The sequence below is a fragment of the Dendrobates tinctorius genome, unplaced genomic scaffold (genome assembly GCF_039654945.1).
Source record: "Dendrobates tinctorius isolate UK_male_01 unplaced genomic scaffold, ASM3965494v1 ptg000011l, whole genome shotgun sequence".
NCBI lineage: Eukaryota > Metazoa > Chordata > Amphibia > Anura > Dendrobatidae > Dendrobates > Dendrobates tinctorius.
In genome coordinates this window covers 119,811,786-119,830,193 of record NW_027361679.1, presented here as the reverse complement: position 1 = coordinate 119,830,193, position 18,408 = coordinate 119,811,786, and the positions used below count along the sequence as shown (strand labels likewise).

The following is an 18,408-nucleotide window of genomic DNA, read 5'->3' as shown; positions in this document are numbered from 1 at the left end:
ACGTTCTTTTCAAGAAGGATAAACTCGGAAGGGCAAGCTTGGAAATAAAACGTACAAAATGTCAACAGGACCAGGGATTCCCAGCCAGACTCCCATGCCGGTACTGGCCCGGCCTCAAGCTGCTTAGCGGCTGCGATCTGACGAGGGCATGCATATTCAGCTTAGAATGGCCGTTGACGGAAGCGAGCCATCTCTGACGTTTTTTTCAAGAAGAATAAACTCGGAAGGGCAAGCTTGGAAAAAAACGTACAAAATGTCAACAGGACCAGGGATTCCCAGCCAGTCTCCCATGCCAGTACTGGCCCGGCCTCAAGCTGCTTAGCGGCTGCGATCTGACGAGGGCAGGCATATTCAGCTTAGAATGGCCGTTGACGGAAGCGTGCCATCTCTGACGTTTTTTTCAAGAAGGATAAACTCGGAAGGGCAAGCTTGGAAAAAAAACGTACAAAATGTCAACAGGACCAGGGATTCCCAGCCAGTCTCCCATGCCGGTACTGGCCCGGCCTCAGGCTGCTTAGCAGCTGCGATCTGACGAGGGCATGCATATTTAGCTTAGAATGGCCATTGACGGAAGTGTGCAATCTCTGACGTTCTTTTCAAGAAGGATAAACTCGGAAGGGCAAGCTTGGAAATAAAACGTACAAAATGTCAACAGGACCAGGGATTCCCAGCCAGTCTCCCATGCCGGTACTGGCCCGGCCTCAAGCTGCTGCGATCTGACAAGGGCATGCATATTCAGCTTAGAATGGCCATTGACGGAAGTGTGCCATCTCTGACGTTCTTTTCAAGAAGGATAAACTCGGAAGGGCAAGCTTGGGAAAAAAACGTACAAAATGTCAACACGACCAGGGATTCCCAGCCAGTCTCCCATGCCAGTACTGGCCCAGCCTCAAGCTGCTTAGCGGCTGCGATCTGACGAGGGCATGCATATTCAGCTTAGAATGGCCGTTGACGGAAGCGTGCCATCTCTGACGTTCTTTTCAAGAAGGATAAACTCGGAAGGGCAAGCTTGGAAATAAAACGTACAAAATGTCAACAGGACCAGGGATTCCCAGCCAGTCTCCCATGCCGGTACTGGCCCGGCCTCAAGCTGCTTAGCGGCTGCGATGTGACGAGGGCATGCATATTCAGTTTAGAATGGCCGTTGACGGAAGCGTGCTATCTCTGACGTTCTTTTCAAGAAGGATAAACTCGGAAGGGCAAGCTTGGAAAAAAAAACGTACAAAATGTCAACAGGACCAGGGATTCCCAGCCAGTCTCCCATGCCGGTACTGGCCCGGCCTCAAGCTGCTGCGATCTGACGAGGGCATGCATATTCAGCTTAGAATGGCCGTTGACGGAAGCGTGCCATCTCTGACGTTCTTTTCAAGAAGGATAAACTCGGAAGGGCAAGCTTGGAAATAAAACGTACAAAATGTCAACAGGACCAGGGATTCCCAGCCAGTCTCCCATGCCGGTACTGGCCCGGCCTCAAGCTGCTTAGCGGCTGCGATCTGACGAGGGCATGCATATTCAGCTTAGAATGGCCGTTGACAGAAGCGTGCCATCTCTGACGTTCTTTTCAAGAAGGATAAACTCGGAAGGGCAAGCTTGGAAATAAAACGTACAAAATGTCAACAGGACCAGGGATTCCCAGCCAGTCTCCCATGCCGGTACTGGCCCGGCCTCTAGCTGCTTAGCGGCTGCGATCTGACGAGGGGATGCATATTCAGCTTAGAATGGCCGTTGACGGAAGCGTGCCATCTCTGACGTTCTTTTCAAGAAGGATAAACTCGGAAGGGCAAGCTTGGAAATAAAACGTACAAAATGTCAACAGGACCAGGGATTCCCAGCCAGTCTCCCATGCCGGTACTGGCCCAGCCTCAAGCTGCTTAGCGGCTGCGATGTGACGAGGGTATGCATATTCAGCTTAGAATGGCCGTTGACGGACGCGTGCCATCTCTGACGTTCTTTTCAAGAAGGATAAACTCGGAAGGGCAAGCTTGGAAAAAAAACGTACAAAATGTCAACAGGACCAGGGATTCCCAGCCAGTCTCCCATGCTGGTACTGGCCCGGCCTCAAGCTGCTTAGCGGCTGCGATCTGACGAGGGCAGGCATATTCAGCTTAGAATGGCCGTTGACGGAAGTGTGCCATCTCTGACGTTTTTTTCAAGAAGGATAAACTCGGAAGGGCAAGCTTGGAAAAAAAACGTACAAAATGTCAACAGGACCAGGGATTCCCAGCCAGTCTCCCATGCCGGTCCTGGCCCGGCCTCAGGCTGCTTAGCAGCTGCGATTTGATGAGGGCATGCATATTCAGCTTAGAATGGCCATTGACGGAAGTGTGCCATCTCTGACGTTCTTTTCAAGAAGGATAAACTCGGAAGGGCAAGCTTGGAAATAAAACGTACAAAATGTCAACAGGACCAGGGATTCCCAGCCAGTCTCCCATGCCGGTACTGGCCCGGCCTCAAGCTGCTGCGATCTGACGAGGGCATGCATATTCAGCTTAGAATGGCCGTTGACGGAAGCGTGCCATCTCTGATGTTCTTTTCAAGAAGGATAAACTCGGAAGGGCAAGCTTGGAAAAAAAACATTCAAAATGTCAACAGGACCAGGGATTCCCAGCCAGTCTCCCATGCCGGTACTGGTCCGGCCTCAAGCTGCTTAGCGGCTGCGATCTGACGAGGGCATGCATATTGAGCTTAGAATGGCCGTTGACGAAAGCATGCCATCTCTGACGTTCTTTTCAAGAAGGATAAACTCGGAAGGGCAAGCTTGGAAATAAAACGTACAAAATGTCAACAGGACCAGGGATTCCCAGCCAGTCTCCCATGCCGGTACTGGCCCGGCCTCAAGCTGCTTAGCGGCTGCGATCTGACGAGGGCATGCATATTCAGCTTAGAATGGCCGTTGACGGAAGCGTGCCATCTCTGACGTTTTTTTCAAGAAGTATAAACTCGGAAGGGCAAGCTTGGAAAAAAACGTACAAAATGTCAACAGGACCAGGGATTCCCAGCCAGTCTCCCATGCCAGTACTGGCCCGGCCTCAAGCTGCTTAGCGGCTGCGATCTGACGAGGGCAGGAATATTCAGCTTAGAATGGCCGTTGACGGAAGCGTGCCATCTCTGACGTTTTTTTCAAGAAGGATAAACTCGGAAGGGCAAGCTTGGAAAAAAAACGTACAAAATGTCAACAGGACCAGGGATTCCCAGCCAGTCTCCCATGCCGGTACTGGCCCAGCCTCAGGCTGCTTAGCAGCTGCAATCTGACGAGGGCATGCATATTTAGCTTAGAATGGCCATTGACGGAAGTGTGCAATCTCTGACGTTCTTTTCAAGAAGGATAAACTCGGAAGGGCAAGCTTGGAAATAAAACGTACAAAATGTCAACAGGACCAGGGATTCCCAGCCAGTCTCCCATGCCGGTACTGGCCCGGCCTCAAGCTGCTGCGATCTGACAAGGGCATGCATATTCAGCTTAGAATGGCCATTGACGGAAGTGTGCCATCTCTGACGTTCTTTTCAAGAAGGATAAACTCGGAAGGGCAAGCTTGGAAAAAAAACGTACAAAATGTCAACACGACCAGGGATTCCCAGCCAGTCTCCCATGCCAGTACTGGCCCAGCCTCAAGCTGCTTAGCGGCTGCGATCTGACGAGGGCATGCATATTAAGCTTAGAATGGCCGTTGATGGAAGCGTGCCATCTCTGACGTTCTTTTCAAGAAGGATAAACTCGGAAGGGCAAGCTTGGAAATAAAACGTACAAAATGTCAACAGGACCAGGGATTCCCAGCCAGTCTCCCATGCCGGTACTGGCCCGGCCTCAAGCTGCTGCGATCTGACGAGGGCATGCATATTCAGCTTAGAATGGCCGTTGACGGAAGCGTGCCATCTCTGACGTTCTTTTCAAGAAGGATAAACTCGGAAGGGCAAGCTTGGAAAAAAAACATACAAAATGTCAACAGGACCAGGGATTCCCAGCCAGTCTCCCATGCCGGTACTGGCCCGGCCTCAAGCTGCTTAGCGGCTGCGATCTGACGAGGGCATGCATATTCAGCTTAGAATGGCCGTTGACGGAAGCGTGCCATCTCTGACGTTCTTTTCAAGAAGGATAAACTCGGAAGGGCAAGCTTGGAAATAAAACGTACAAAATGTCAACAGGACCAGGGATTCCCAGCCAGTCTCCCATGCTGGTACTGGCCCGGCCTCAAGCTGCTTAGCGGCTGCGATCTGACGAGGGCATGCATATTCAGCTTAGAATGGCCGTTGACGGAAGCGTGCCATCTCTGACGTTCTTTTCAAGAAGGATAAACTCGGAAGGGCAAGCTTGGAAAAAAAATGTACAAAATGTCAACAGGACCAGGGATTCCCAGCCAGTCTCCTATGCCGGTACTGGCCCGGCCTCAAGCTGCTTAGCGGCTGCGATGTGACGAGGGAATGCATATTCAGCTTAGAATGGCCGTTGACGGACGCGTGCCATCTCTGACGTTCTTTTCAAGAAGGATAAACTCGGAAGGGCAAGCTTGGAAAAAAAACGTACAAAATGTCAACAGGACCAGGGATTCCCAGCCAGTCTCCCATGCCGGTACTGGCCCGGCCTCAAGCTGCTTAGTGGCTGCGATCTGACGAGGGTAGGCATATTCAGCTTAGAATGGCCGTTGACAGAAGCGTGCCATCTCTGACGTTTTTTTCAAGAAGGATAAACTCGGAAGGGCAAGCTTGGAAAAAAAACGTACAACATGTCAACAGGACCAGGGATTCCCAGCCAGTCTCCCATGCCGGTACTGGCCCGGCCTCCGGCTGCTTAGCAGCTGCGATCTGATGAGGGCATGCATATTCAGCTTAGAAGGGCCATTGACGGAAGAGTGCCATCTCTGACGTTCTTTTCAAGAAGGATAAACTCGGAAGGGCAAGCTTGGAAATAAAACGTACAAAATGTCAACAGGACCAGGGATTCCCAGCCAGTCTCCCATGTTGGTACTGGCCCGGCCTCAAGCTGCTGCGATCTGACGAGGGCATGCATATTCAGCTTAGAATGGCCGTTGACGGAAGCGTGCCATCTCTGACGTTCTTTTCAAGAAGGATAAACTCGGAAGGGCAAGCTTGGAAAAAAAACGTACAAAGTGTCAACAGGACCAGGGATTCCCAGCCAGTCTCCCATGCCGGTACTGGCCCGGCCTCAAGCTGCTTAGCAGCTGCGATCTGACGAGGGCATGCATATTCAGCTTAGAATGGCCGTTGACAGAAGCGTGCCATCTCTGACGTTTTTTTCAAGAAGGATAAACTCGGAAGGGCAAGCTTGGAAAAAAAACGTACAAAATGTCAACAGGACCAGGGATTCCCAGCCAGTCTCCCATGCCGGTACTGGCCCGGCCTCAAGCTGCTTAGCGGCTGCGATCTGACGAGGGCATGCATTTTCAGCTTAGAATGGCCGTTGACGGAAGCGTGCCATCTCTGACGTTCTTTTCAAGAAGGATAAACTCGGAAGGGCAAGCTTGGAAATAAAACGTACAAAATGTCAACAGGACCAGGGATTCCCAGCCAGTCTCCCATGCTGGTACTGGCCCGGCCTCAAGCTGCTTAGCGGCTGCGATCTGACGAGGGCATGCATATTCAGCTTAGAATGGCCGTTGACGGAAGCGTGCCATCTCTGACGTTCTTTTCAAGAAGGATAAACTCGGAAGGGCAAGCTTGGAAAAAAAATGTACAAAATGTCAACAGGACCAGGGATTCCCAGCCAGTCTCCTATGCCGGTACTGGCCCGGCTTCAAGCTGCTTAGCGGCTGCGATGTGACGAGGGAATGCATATTCAGCTTAGAATGGCCGTTGACGGACGCGTGCCATCTCTGACGTTCTTTTCAAGAAGGATAAACTCGGAAGGGCAAGCTTGGAAAAAAAACGTACAAAATGTCAACAGGACCAGGGATTCCCAGCCAGTCTCCCATGCCGGTAGTGACCCGGCTTCAAGCTGCTTATTGGCTGCGATCTGACGAGGGCAGGCATATTCAGCTTAGAATGGCCGTTGACAGAAGCGTGCCATCTCTGACGTTTTTTTCAAGAAGGATAAACTCGGAAGGGCAAGCTTGGAAAAAAAACGTACAAAATGTCAACAGGACCAGGGATTCCCAGCCAGTCTCCCATGCCGGTACTGGCCCGGCCTCCGGCTGCTTAGCGGCTGCGATCTGATGAGGGCATGCATATTCAGCTTAGAAGGGCCATTGACGGAAGTGTGCCATCTCTGACGTTCTTTTCAAGAAGGATAAACTCGGAAGGGCAAGCTTGGAAATAAAACGTACAAAATGTCAACAGGACCAGGGATTCCCAGCCAGTCTCCCATGCTGGTACTGGCCCGGCCTCAAGCTGCTGCGATCTGACGAGGGCATGCATATTCAGCTTAGAATGGCCGTTGACGGAAGCGTGCCATCTCTGACGTTCTTTTCAAGAAGGATAAACTCGGAAGGGCAAGCTTGGAAAAAAAACGTACAAAAAGTCAACAGGACCAGGGATTCCCAGCCAGTCTCCCATGCCGGTACTGGCCCGGCCTCAAGCTGCTTAGCAGCTGCGATCTGACGAGGGCATGCATATTCAGCTTAGAATGGCCGTTGACGGAAGCGTGCCATCTCTGACGTTTTTTTCAAGAAGGATAAACTCGGAAGGGCAAGCTTGGAAAAAAAACGTACAAAATGTCAACAGGACCAGGGATTCCCAGCCAGTCTCGGATGCCGGTACTGGCCCAGCCTCAAGCTGCTTAGCGGCTGCGATCTGACGAGGGCATGCATATTCAGCTTAGAATGGCCGTTGACGGAAGCGTGCCATCTCTGACGCTTTTTTCAAGAAGGATAAACTCGGAAGGGCAAGCTTGGAAATAAAACGTACAAAATGTCAACAGGATCAGGGATTCCCAGCCAGTCTCCCATGCCGGTACTGGCCCGGCCTCAAGCTGCTGCGATCTGACGAGGGCATGCATATTCAGCTTAGAATGGCCGTTGACGGAAGCGTGCCATCTCTGACGTTCTTTTCAAGAAGGATAAACTCGGAAGGGCAAGCTTGGAAAAAAAACATTCAAAATGTCAACAGGACCAGGGATTCCCAGCCAGTCTCCCATGCCGGTACTGGCCCGGCCTCAAGCTGCTGCGATCTGACGAGGGCATGCATATTCAGCTTAGAATGGCCGTTGACGGAAGCGTGCCATCTCTGACGTTCTTTTCAAGAAGGATAAACTCGGAAGGGCAAGCTTGGAAAAAAAATGTACAAAATGTCAACAGGACCAGGGATTCCCAGCCAGTCTCCTATGCCGGTACTGGCCCGGCTTCAAGCTGCTTAGCGGCTGCGATGTGACGAGGGAATGCATATTCAGCTTAGAATGGCCGTTGACGGACGCGTGCTATCTCTGATGTTCTTTTCAAGAAGGATAAAATCGGAAGGGCAAGCTTGGAAAAAAAACGTACAAAATGTCAACAGGACCAGGGATTAACAGCCAGTCTCCCATGCCGGTACTGGCCCGGCCTCAAGCTGCTTAGTGGCTGCGATCTGACGAGGGCAGGCATATTCAGCTTAGAATGGCCGTTGACGGAAGCGTGCCATCTCTGACGTTTTTTTCAAGAAGGATAAACTCGGAAGGGCAAGCTTGGAAAAAAAACGTACAAAATGTCAACAGGACCAGGGATTCCCAGCCAGTCTCCCATGCCGGTACTGGCCCGGCCTCCGGCTGCTTAGCGGCTGCGATCTGATGAGGGCATGCATATTCAGCTTAGAAGGGCCATTAACGGAAGTGTGCCATCTCTGACGTTCTTTTCAAGAAGGATAAACTCGGAAGGGCAAGCTTGGAAATAAAACGTACAAAATGTCAACAGGACCAGGGATTCCCTGCCAGTCTCCCATGCCGGTACTGGCCCGGCCTCAAGCTGCTGCGATCTGACGAGGGCATGCATATTCAGCTTAGAATGGCCGTTGACAGAAGCGTGCCATCTCTGACGTTTTTTTCAAGAAGGATAAACTCGGAAGGGCAAGCTTGGAAATAAAACATACAAAATGTTAACAGGACCAGGGATTCCCAGCCAGTCTCCCATGCCGGTACTGGATCGGCCTCAAGCTGCTTAGCAGCTGCAATCTGACGAGGGCATGCATATTCAGCTTAGAATGGCCATTGACAGAAGCGTGCCATCTCTGACGTTTTTTTCAAGAAGGATAAACTCGGAAGGGCAAGCTTGGAAATAAAACATACAAAATGTTAACAGGACCAGGGATTCACAGCCAGTCTCCCATGCCGGTACTGGCCCGGCCTCAAGCTGCTGCGATCTGACAAGGGCATGCATATTCAGCTTAGAATGGCCATTGACGGAAGTGTGCCATCTCTGACGTTCTTTTCAAGAAGGATAAACTCGGAAGGGCAAGCTTGGAAAAAAAACGTACAAAATGTCAACACGACCAGGGATTCCCAGCCAGTCTCCCATGCCAGTACTGGCCCAGCCTCAAGCTGCTTAGCGGCTGCGATCTGACGAGGGCATGCATATTCAGCTTAGAATGGCCGTTGACGGAAGCGTGCCATCTCTGACGTTCTTTTCAAGAAGGATAAACTCGGAAGGGCAAGCTTGGAAATAAAACGTACAAAATGTCAACAGGACCAGGGATTCCCAGCCAGTCTCCCATGCCGGTACTGGCCCGGCCTCAAGCTGCTGCGATCTGACGAGGGCATGCATATTCAGCTTAGAATGGCCGTTGACGGAAGCATGCCATCTCTGACGTTCTTTTCAAGAAGGATAAACTCGGAAGGGCAAGCTTGGAAAAAAAACATACAAAATGTCAACAGGACCAGGGATTCCCAGCCAGTCTCCCATGCCGGTACTGGCCCGGCCTCAAGCTGCTTAGCGGCTGCGATCTGACGAGGGCATGCATATTCAGCTTAGAATGGCCGTTAACGGAAGCGTGCCATCTCTGACGTTCTTTTCAAGAAGGATAAACTCGGAAGGGCAAGCTTGGAAATAAAACGTACAAAATGTCAACAGGACCAGGGATTCCCAGCCAGTCTCCCATGCCGGTACTGGCCCAGCCTCAAGCTGCTTAGCGGCTGCGATCTGACGAGGGCATGCATATTCAGCTTAGAATGGCCGTTGACGGAAGCGTGCCATCTCTGACGTTTTTTTCAAGAAGGATAAACTCGGAAGGGCAAGCTTGGAAAAAAAACGTACAAAATGTCAACAGGACCAGGGATTCCCAGCCAGTCTCCCATGCCGGTACTGGCCCGGCCTCAAGCTGCTTAGCGGCTGCGATCTGACGAGGGCAGGCATATTCAGCTTAGAATGGCCGTTGATGGAAGCGTGCCATCTCTGACGTTTTTTTCAAGAAGGATAAACTCGGAAGGGCAAGCTTGGAAAAAAAACATACAAAATGTCAACAGGACCAGGGATTCCCAGCCAGTCTCCCATGCCGGTACTGGCCCGGCCTCAGGCTGCTTAGCGGCTGCGATCTGACGAGGGCATGCATATTCAGCTTAGAATGGCCATTGACGGAAGTGTGCCATCTCTGACGTTCTTTTCAAGAAGGATAAACTCGGAAGGGCAAGCTTGGAAAAAAAACGTACAAAATGTCAACAGGACCAGGGATTCCCAGCCAGTCTCCCATGCCGGTACTGGCCCGGCCTCAAGCTGCTTAGCGGCTGCGATCTGACGAGTGCATGCATATTCAGCTTAGAATGGCCGTTGACGGAAGTGTGCCATCTCTGACGTTCTTTTCAAGAAGGATAAACTCGGAAGGGCAAGCTTGGAAAAAAAATGTACAAAATGTCAACAGGACCAGGGATTCCCAGCCAGTCTCCTATGCCGGTACTAGCCCGGCCTCAAGCTGCTTAGCGGCTGCGATCTGACGAGTGCATGCATATTCAGCTTAGAATGGCCGTTGACGGAAGTGTGCCATCTCTGACGTTCTTTTCAAGAAGGATAAACTCGGAAGGGCAAGCTTGGAAAAAAAACGTACAAAATGTCAACAGGACCAGGGATTCCCAGCCAGTCTCCCATGCCGGTACTGGCCCGGCCTCAAGCTGCTTAGTGGCTGCGATCTGACGAGGGCAGGGATATTCAGCTTAGAATGGCCGTTGACGGAAGCGTGCCATCTCTGACGTTTTTTTCAAGAAGGATAAACTCGGAAGGGCAAGCTTGGAAAAAAAACGTACAAAATGTCAACAGGACCAGGGATTCCCAGCCAGTCTCCCATGCTGGTACTGGCCCGGCCTCCGGCTGCTTAGCGGCTGCGATCTGATGAGGGCATACATATTCAGCTTAGAAGGGCCATTGACGGAAGTGTGCCATCTCTGACGTTCTTTTCAAGAAGGATAAACTCGGAAGGGCAAGCTTGGAAATAAAACGTACAAAATGTCAACAGGACCAGGGATTCCCAGCCAGTCTCCCATGCTGGTACTGGCCCGGCCTCAAGCTGCTGCGATCTGACGAGGGCATGCATATTCAGCTTAGAATGGCCGTTGACGGAAGCGTGCCATCTCTGACGTTCTTTTCAAGAAGGATAAACTCGGAAGGGCAAGCTTGGAAAAAAAACATACAAAATGTCAACAGGACCAGGGATTCCCAGCCAGTCTCCCATGCCGGTACTGGCCCGGCCTCAAGCTGCTTAGCAGCTGCGATCTGACGAGGGCATGCATATTCAGCTTAGAATGGCCGTTGACGGAAGTGTGCCATCTCTGACGTTCTTTTCAAGAAGGATAAACTCGGAAGGGCAAGCTTGGAAATAAAACGTACAAAATGTCAACAGGACCAGGGATTCCCAGCCAGTCTCCCATGCCGGTACTGGCCCAGCCTCAAGCTGTTTAGCAGCTGCAATCTGACGAGGGCATGCATATTCAGCTTAGAATGGCCATTGATGGAAGTGTGCCATCTCTGACGTTCTTTTCAAGAAGGTTAAACTCGAAAGGGCAAGCTTGGAAATAAAACGTACAAAATGTCAACACGATCAGTGATACCCAGCCAGTCTCCCATGCCGGTACTGGCCCGGCCTCAAGCTGCTTAGCGGCTGCGATCTGACGAGGGCATGCATATTCAGCTTAGAATGGCCGTTGACGGAAGCGTGCTATCTCTGACGTTCTTTTCAAGAAGGATAAACTCGGAAGGGCAAGCTTGGAAAAAAAACGTACAAAATGTCAACAGGACCAGGGATTCCCAGCCAGTCTCCCATGCCGGTACTGGCCCGGCCTCAAGCTGCTTAGCGGCTGCGATCTGACGAGGGCAGGCATATTCAGCTTAGAATGGCCGTTGACGGAAGTGTGCCATCTCTGACGTTTTTTTCAAGAAGGATAAACTCGGAAGGGCAAGCTTGGAAAAAAAACGTACAAAATGTCAACAGGACCAGGGATTCCCAGCCAGTCTCCCATGCCGGTACTGGCCCGACCTCAAGCTGCTTAGCGGCTGCGATCTGACAAGGGCATGCATATTCAGCTTAGAATGGCCGTTGACGGAAGCGTGCCATCTCTGACGTTCTTTTCAAGAAGGATAAACTCGGAAGGGCAAGCTTGGAAATAAAACGTACAAAATGTCAACAGGACCAGGGATTCCCAGCCAGTCTCCCATGCCGGTACTGGCCCGGCCTCAAGCTGCTTAGCGGCTGCGATGTGACGAGGGAATGCATATTCAGCTTAGAATGGCCGATGATGGAAGCGTGCCATCTCTGACGTTTTTTTCAAGAAGGATAAACTCGGAAGGGCAAGCTTGGAAAAAAAACATACAGAATGTCAACAGGACCAGGGATTCCCAGCCAGTCTCCCATGCCGGTACTGGCCCGGCCTCAAGCTGCTTAGAGGCTGCGATCTGACGAGGGAATGCATATTCAGCTTAGAATGGCCGTTGACGGAAGCGTGCCATCTCTGACGTTTTTTTCAAGAAGGATAAACTCGGAAGGGCAAGCTTGGAAATAAAACGTACAAAACGTCAACAGGACCAGGGATTCCCAGCCAGTCTCCCATGCCGGTACTGGCCCGGCCTCAAGCTGCTTAGCGGCTGCGATGTGACGAGGGCATGCATATTCAGTTTAGAATGGCCGTTGACGGAAGCGTGCCATCTCTGACGTTCTTTTCAAGAAGGATAAACTCGGAAGGGCAAGCTTGGAAAAAAAACCGTACAAAATGTCAACAGGACCAGGGATTCCCAGCCAGTCTCCCATGCCGGTACTGGCCCGGCCTCAAGCTGCTGCGATCTGACGAGGGCATGCATATTCAGCTTAGAATGGCCGTTGACGGAAGCGTGCCATCTCTGACGTTCTTTTCAAGAAGGATAAACTCGGAAGGGCAAGCTTGGAAATAAAACGTACAAAATGTCAACAGGACCAGGGATTCCCAGCCAGTCTCCCATGCCGGTACTGGCCCGGCCTCAAGCTGCTTAGCGGCTGCGATCTGACGAGGGCATGCATATTCAGCTTAGAATGGCCGTTGACAGAAGCGTGCCATCTCTGACGTTCTTTTCAAGAAGGATAAACTCGGAAGGGCAAGCTTGGAAATAAAACGTACAAAATGTCAACAGGACCAGGGATTCCCAGCCAGTCTCCCATGCCGGTACTGGCCCGGCCTCAAGCTGCTTAGCGGCTGCGATCTGACGAGGGGATGCATATTCAGCTTAGAATGGCCGTTGACGGAAGCGTGCCATCTCTGACGTTCTTTTCAAGAAGGATAAACTCGGAAGGGCAAGCTTGGAAATAAAACGTACAAAATGTCAACAGGACCAGGGATTCCCAGCCAGTCTCCCATGCCGGTACTGGCCCAGCCTCAAGCTGCTTAGCGGCTGCGATGTGACGAGGGTATGCATATTCAGCTTAGAATGGCCGTTGACGGACGCGTGCCATCTCTGACGTTCTTTTCAAGAAGGATAAACTCGGAAGGGCAAGCTTGGAAAAAAAACGTACAAAATGTCAACAGGACCAGGGATTCCCAGCCAGTCTCCCATGCCGGTACTGGCCCGGCCTCAAGCTGCTTAGCGGCTGCGATCTGACGAGGGCAGGCATATTCAGCTTAGAATGGCCGTTGACGGAAGCGTGCCATCTCTGACGTTTTTTTCAAGAAGGATAAACTCGGAAGGGCAAGCTTGGAAAAAAAACGTACAAAATGTCAACAGGACCAGGGATTCCCAGCCAGTCTCCCATGCCGGTACTGGCCCGGCCTCAGGCTGCATAGCGGCTGCTATCTGATGAGGGCATGCATATTCAGCTTAGAATGGCCATTGACGGAAGTGTGCCATCTCTGACGTTCTTTTCAAGAAGGATAAACTCGGAAGTGCAAGCTTGGAAATAAAACGTACAAAATGTCAACAGGACCAGGGATTCCCAGCCAGTCTCCCATGCCGGTACTGGCCCGGCCTCCGGCTGCTTAGCGGCTGCGATCTGATGAGGGCATGCATATTCAGCTTAGAAGGGCCATTGACGGAAGCGTGCCATCTCTGACGTTCTTTTCAAGAAGGATAAACTCGGAAGGGCAAGCTTGGAAATAAAACGTACAAAATGTCAACAGGACCAGGGATTCCCAGCCAGTCTCCCATGCCGGTACTGGCCCAGCCTCAAGCTGTTTAGCAGCTGCAATCTGACGAGGGCATGCATATTCAGCTTAGAATGGCCATTGATGGAAGTGTGCCATCTCTGACGTTCTTTTCAAGAAGGTTAAACTCGAAAGGGCAAGCTTGGAAATAAAACGTACAAAATGTCAACACGATCAGTGATTCCCAGCCAGTCTCCCATGCCGGTACTGGCCCGGCCTCAAGCTGCTTAGCGGCTGCGATCTGACGAGGGCATGCATATTCAGATTAGAATGGCCGTTGACGGAAGCGTGCCATCTCTGACGTTCTTTTCAAGAAGGATAAACTCGGAAGGGCAAGCTTGGAAAAAAAACGTACAAAATGTCAACAGGACCAGGGATTCCCAGCCAGTCTCCCATGCCGGTACTGGCCCGGCCTCAAGCTGCTTAGCGGCTGCAATCTGACGAGGGCAAGCATATTCAGCTTAGAATGGCCGTTGACGGAAGCGTGCCATCTCTGACGTTTTTTTCAAGAAGGATAAACTCGGAAGGGCAAGCTTGGAAAAAAAACGTACAAAATGTCAACAGGACCATGGATTCCCAGCCAGTCTCCCATGCCGGTACTGGCCCGGCCTCAAGCTGCTTAGCGGCTGCGATCTGACAAGGGCATGCATATTCAGCTTAGAATGGCCGTTGACGGAAGCGTGCCATCTCTGACGTTCTTTTCAAGAAGGATAAACTCGGAAGGGCAAGCTTGGAAATAAAACGTACAAAATGTCAACAGGACCAGGGATTCCCAGCCAGTCTCCCATGCCGGTACTGGCCCGGCCTCAAGCTGCTTAGCGGCTGCGATGTGACGAGGGAATGCATATTCAGCTTAGAATGGCCGATGATGGAAGCGTGCCATCTCTGACGTTTTTTTCAAGAAGGATAAACTCGGAAGGGCAAGCTTGGAAAAAAAACATACAGAATGTCAACAGGACCAGGGATTCCCAGCCAGTCTCCCATGCCGGTACTGGCCCGGCCTCAAGCTGCTTAGAGGCTGCGATCTGACGAGGGAATGCATATTCAGCTTAGAATGGCCGTTGACGGAAGCGTGCCATCTCTGACGTTTTTTTCAAGAAGGATAAACTCGGAAGGGCAAGCTTGGAAATAAAACGTACAAAATGTCAACAGGACCAGGGTTTCCCAGCCAGTCTCCCATGCCGGTACTGGCCCGGCCTCAAGCTGCTTAGCGGCTGCGATGTGACGAGGGCATGCATATTCAGTTTAGAATGGCCGTTGACGGAAGCGTGCCATCTCTGACGTTCTTTTCAAGAAGGATAAACTCGGAAGGGCAAGCTTGGAAAAAAAAACGTACAAAATGTCAACAGGACCAGGGATTCCCAGCCAGTCTCCCATGCCGGTACTGGCCCGGCCTCAAGCTGCTGCGATCTGACGAGGGCATGCATATTCAGCTTAGAATGGCCGTTGACGGAAGCGTGCCATCTCTGACGTTCTTTTCAAGAAGGATAAACTCGGAAGGGCAAGCTTGGAAATAAAACGTACAAAATGTCAACAGGACCAGGGATTCCCAGCCAGTCTCCCATGCCGGTACTGGCCCGGCCTCAAGCTGCTTAGCGGCTGCGATCTGACGAGGGCATGCATATTCAGCTTAGAATGGCCGTTGACAGAAGCGTGCCATCTCTGACGTTCTTTTCAAGAAGGATAAACTCGGAAGGGCAAGCTTGGAAATAAAACGTACAAAATGTCAACAGGACCAGGGATTCCCAGCCAGTCTCCCATGCCGGTACTGGCCCGGCCTCAAGCTGCTTAGCGGCTGCGATCTGACGAGGGGATGCATATTCAGCTTAGAATGGCCGTTGACGGAAGCGTGCCATCTCTGACGTTCTTTTCAAGAAGGATAAACTCGGAAGGGCAAGCTTGGAAATAAAACGTACAAAATGTCAACAGGACCAGGGATTCCCAGCCAGTCTCCCATGCCGGTACTGGCCCAGCCTCAAGCAGCTTAGCGGCTGCGATGTGACGAGGGTATGCATATTCAGCTTAGAATGGCCGTTGACGGACGCGTGCCATCTCTGACGTTCTTTTCAAGAAGGATAAACTCGGAAGGGCAAGCTTGGAAAAAAAACGTACAAAATGTCAACAGGACCAGGGATTCCCAGCCAGTCTCCCATGCCGGTACTGGCCCGGCCTCAAGCTGCTTAGCGGCTGCGATCTGACGAGGGCAGGCATATTCAGCTTAGAATGGCCGTTGACGGAAGCGTGCCATCTCTGACGTTTTTTTCAAGAAGGATAAACTCGGAAGGGCAAGCTTGGAAAAAAAACGTACAAAATGTCAACAGGACCAGGGATTCCCAGCCAGTCTCCCATGCCGGTACTGGCCCGGCCTCAGGCTGCTTAGCGGCTGCGATCTGATGAGGGCATGCATATTCAGCTTAGAATGGCCATTGACGGAAGTGTGCCATCTCTGACGTTCTTTTCAAGAAGGATAAACTCGGAAGGGCAAGCTTGGAAATAAAACGTACAAAATGTCAACAGGACCAGGGATTCCCAGCCAGTCTCCCATGCCGGTACTGGCCCGGCCTCAAGCTGCTTAGCGGCTGCGATCTGACGAGGGCATGCATATTCAGCTTAGAATGGCCGTTGACAGAAGCGTGCCATCTCTGACGTTCTTTTCAAGAAGGATAAACTCGGAAGGGCAAGCTTGGAAATAAAACGTACAAAATGTCAACAGGACCAGGGATTCCCAGCCAGTCTCCCATGCCGGTACTGGCCCGGCCTCAAGCTGCTTAGCGGCTGCGATCTGACGAGGGGATGCATATTCAGCTTAGAATGGCCGTTGACGGAAGCGTGCCATCTCTGACGTTCTTTTCAAGAAGGATAAACTCGGAAGGGCAAGCTTGGAAATAAAACGTACAAAATGTCAACAGGACCAGGGATTCCCAGCCAGTCTCCCATGCCGGTACTGGCCCAGCCTCAAGCTGCTTAGCGGCTGCGATGTGACGAGGGTATGCATATTCAGCTTAGAATGGCCGTTGACGGACGCGTGCCATCTCTGACGTTCTTTTCAAGAAGGATAAACTCGGAAGGGCAAGCTTGGAAAAAAAACGTACAAAATGTCAACAGGACCAGGGATTCCCAGCCAGTCTCCCATGCCGGTACTGGCCCGGCCTCAAGCTGCTTAGCGGCTGCGATCTGACGAGGGCAGGCATATTCAGCTTAGAATGGCCGTTGACGGAAGCGTGCCATCTCTGACGTTTTTTTCAAGAAGGATAAACTCGGAAGGGCAAGCTTGGAAAAAAAACGTACAAAATGTCAACAGGACCAGGGATTCCCAGCCAGTCTCCCATGCCGGTACTGGCCCGGCCTCAGGCTGCATAGCGGCTGCGATCTGATGAGGGCATGCATATTCAGCTTAGAATGGCCATTGACGGAAGTGTGCCATCTCTGACGTTCTTTTCAAGAAGGATAAACTCGGAAGTGCAAGCTTGGAAATAAAACGTACAAAATGTCAACAGGACCAGGGATTCCCAGCCAGTCTCCCATGCCGGTACTGGCCCGGCCTCAAGCTGCTGCGATCTGACGAGGGCATGCATATTCAGCTTAGAATGGCCGTTGACGGAAGCGTGCCATCTCTGACGTTATTTTCAAGAAGGATAAACTCGGAAGGGCAAGCTTGGAAAAAAAACATTCAAAATGTCAACAGGACAAGGGATTCCCAGCCAGTCTCCCATGCCGGTACTGGCCCGGCCTCCGGCTGCTTAGCGGCTGCGATCTGATGAGGGCATGCATATTCAGCTTAGAAGGGCCATTGACGGAAGTGTGCCATCTCTGACGTTCTTTTCAAGAAGGATAAACTCGGAAGGGCAAGCTTGGAAATAAAACGTACAAAATGTCAACAGGACCAGGGATTCCCAGCCAGTCTCCCATGCCGGTACTGGCCCAGCCTCAAGCTGTTTAGCAGCTGCAATCTGACGAGGGCATGCATATTCAGCTTAGAATGGCCATTGATGGAAGTGTGCCATCTCTGACGTTCTTTTCAAGAAGGTTAAACTCGAAAGGGCAAGCTTGGAAATAAAACGTACAAAATGTCAACACGATCAGTGATTCCCAGCCAGTCTCCCATGCCGGTACTGGCCCGGCCTCAAGCTGCTTAGCGGCTGCGTTCTGACGAGGGCATGCATATTCAGATTAGAATGGCCGTTGACGGAAGCGTGCCATCTCTGACGTTCTTTTCAAGAAGGATAAACTCGGAAGGGCAAGCTTGGAAAAAAAACGTACAAAATGTCAACAGGACCAGGGATTCCCAGCCAGTCTCCCATGCCGGTACTGGCCCGGCCTCAAGCTGCTTAGCGGCTGCAATCTGACGAGGGCAAGCATATTCAGCTTAGAATGGCCGTTGACGGAAGCGTGCCATCTCTGACGTTTTTTTCAAGAAGGATAAACTCGGAAGGGCAAGCTTGGAAAAAAAACGTACAAAATGTCAACAGGACCAGGGATTCCCAGCCAGTCTCCCATGCCGGTACTGGCCCGGCCTCAAGCTGCTTAGCGGCTGCGATCTGACAAGGGCATGCATATTCAGCTTAGAATGGCCGTTGACGGAAGCGTGCCATCTCTGACGTTCTTTTCAAGAAGGATAAACTCGGAAGGGCAAGCTTGGAAATAAAACGTACAAAATGTCAACAGGACCAGGGATTCCCAGCCAGTCTCCCATGCCGGTACTGGCCCGGCCTCAAGCTGCTTAGCGGCTGCGATGTGACGAGGGAATGCATATTCAGCTTAGAATGGCCGATGATGGAAGCGTGCCATCTCTGACGTTTTTTTCAAGAAGGATAAACTCGGAAGGGCAAGCTTGGAAAAAAAACATACAGAATGTCAACAGGACCAGGGATTCCCAGCCAGTCTCCCATGCCGGTACTGGCCCG

At 51.4% G+C, this 18,408-nt stretch overlaps 13 pseudogenes; all 13 read right to left on the bottom strand.

The window, feature by feature from the left end:
* Window positions 1-6,470: 6,470 nt before the first annotated feature.
* Window positions 6,471-6,589, bottom strand: LOC141051875 (5S ribosomal RNA; annotated as a pseudogene).
* Window positions 6,590-9,174: 2,585 nt separating this feature from the next.
* Window positions 9,175-9,293, bottom strand: LOC141058979 (5S ribosomal RNA; annotated as a pseudogene).
* Window positions 9,294-9,566: 273 nt separating this feature from the next.
* LOC141059210 (5S ribosomal RNA) lies at window positions 9,567-9,685 on the bottom strand (annotated as a pseudogene).
* A 77-nt stretch (window positions 9,686-9,762) lies between these two features.
* On the bottom strand, window positions 9,763-9,881 carry LOC141058373 (5S ribosomal RNA; annotated as a pseudogene).
* A 77-nt stretch (window positions 9,882-9,958) lies between these two features.
* LOC141058431 (5S ribosomal RNA) lies at window positions 9,959-10,077 on the bottom strand (annotated as a pseudogene).
* A 461-nt stretch (window positions 10,078-10,538) lies between these two features.
* LOC141056373 (5S ribosomal RNA) lies at window positions 10,539-10,657 on the bottom strand (annotated as a pseudogene).
* A 469-nt stretch (window positions 10,658-11,126) lies between these two features.
* On the bottom strand, window positions 11,127-11,245 carry LOC141058099 (5S ribosomal RNA; annotated as a pseudogene).
* A 1,050-nt stretch (window positions 11,246-12,295) lies between these two features.
* LOC141054276 (5S ribosomal RNA) lies at window positions 12,296-12,414 on the bottom strand (annotated as a pseudogene).
* A 469-nt stretch (window positions 12,415-12,883) lies between these two features.
* Window positions 12,884-13,002, bottom strand: LOC141058094 (5S ribosomal RNA; annotated as a pseudogene).
* A 2,030-nt stretch (window positions 13,003-15,032) lies between these two features.
* On the bottom strand, window positions 15,033-15,151 carry LOC141054270 (5S ribosomal RNA; annotated as a pseudogene).
* Window positions 15,152-15,620: 469 nt separating this feature from the next.
* LOC141058088 (5S ribosomal RNA) lies at window positions 15,621-15,739 on the bottom strand (annotated as a pseudogene).
* Window positions 15,740-16,012: 273 nt separating this feature from the next.
* LOC141054267 (5S ribosomal RNA) lies at window positions 16,013-16,131 on the bottom strand (annotated as a pseudogene).
* A 469-nt stretch (window positions 16,132-16,600) lies between these two features.
* Window positions 16,601-16,719, bottom strand: LOC141058079 (5S ribosomal RNA; annotated as a pseudogene).
* Window positions 16,720-18,408: the final 1,689 nt, after the last annotated feature.